Source organism: Humulus lupulus, chromosome 5 (genome assembly GCF_963169125.1).
Source record: "Humulus lupulus chromosome 5, drHumLupu1.1, whole genome shotgun sequence".
NCBI lineage: Eukaryota > Viridiplantae > Streptophyta > Magnoliopsida > Rosales > Cannabaceae > Humulus > Humulus lupulus.
The window spans coordinates 121,546,157-121,547,421 of NC_084797.1; the positions used below are offsets into that span (position 1 = coordinate 121,546,157).

At 43.1% G+C, this 1,265-nt stretch overlaps 1 non-coding gene across 1 annotated transcript; it reads right to left on the reverse strand.

Annotated features, from left to right (window-relative positions):
- Nucleotides 1–809: 809 nt before the first annotated feature.
- LOC133781147 (small nucleolar RNA R71) lies at nucleotides 810–916 on the reverse strand. The gene has a single exon (XR_009869941.1). It is a non-coding gene; the product is annotated as a small nucleolar RNA R71 (small nucleolar RNA).
- Between the last annotated feature and the right edge of the window lie 349 nt (nucleotides 917–1,265).

The window sequence follows — 1,265 nt, forward strand, 5'->3', positions numbered from 1 at the left end:
AACAAGAGATTAATTGACTGGTAATTGATAATTCAGTCCTTGAGGACGATACTTGGTTTTACCATTTTATTACAAGTTTGCGACTGTGTGCACTTGCATAGCAAAATTATCGCATCAAGTTTTTGGCGCCGTTGCCGGGGACTGAAAATTATCAATATCAGTCTAATTAATTTTTATTCTAATTTGATTTTAATTTCTCTCGTTTCTAATCTGTTTAGTTGCTTAATTTGTCTATCTCAGGTGAATTTTGGTATATGCGTGGCAGAAAAGGAAAAGCCACACTTGTTCCTCTGAATCCCGAGATCGAAAAGTCTTGCAATCAAATCAGAAAGAATAAGAGAGAGACCCAGAATTCTGTGAAGATGGCACAGAATGATGGGGATGGTAGGAATGGTCTAAATCCAGGAGTTGTCCAAGGAGTTCAGGCTCAGACCAAGGCTGAGAGGAGTCTGAGAGATTATGTGCTACCCACTCTGACGGGAGTACAAAATAGTATACGCCCACCAGCTGTAGAGGCCAACAACTTCGAAATCAAGCCTGCTATTTTACAAATGGTGCAGTCCTCTGTGCAATTCAATGGGTTGCCCTCTGAAGATCCTCACACCCATTTGTCCAACTTCCTGGAATTGTGTGGAACCTTCAAATATAATGGGGTGAGTGATGACGCAATCAAGCTTAGGCTCTTCCCATATTCTCTAAGGGACAGAGCTAAAAGTTGGCTGAATTCTCTGCAGGCAAACTCCATTGTCACTTGGCAAGATCTGGCTCAGAAATTTTTATCCAAATTTTTCCCTCCGTCAAAGGCTGCTAAATTGAGGGGAGAGATAAATAACTTTTGCCAGAATGACGGAGAGTCACTGTATGAAGCTTGGGAACGGTTTAAGGAACTCCTGAGAAGATTTCCTCATCATGGCATAGAACAGTGGATGCTAGTACAAAATTTCTACAATGGTTTATGTCCGACAACCAGAACCATTATTGATGCTGCAGCGGGTGGCACTTTTATGAGCAAGAGCGCAGCTGGTGCTTATGAACTGCTGGAGGACATGGATACAAACAACCATCAGTGGTCTGAGGAAAGATCATCAGGAGTCAGAAAGGTAGCTGGGGTGCATGAGCTAGATGCAATCACTGCCTTAACAGCGCAAGTAGCCTCTTTGACCAAGCAGTTGCAACAGAGTAGTGTGTCTGCTAATGCGGTTCAGATGGCAGTGAGATGTGAAATGTGTGGTGGTGCTCATTCTGTCGATCAGTGCCCTATCTGT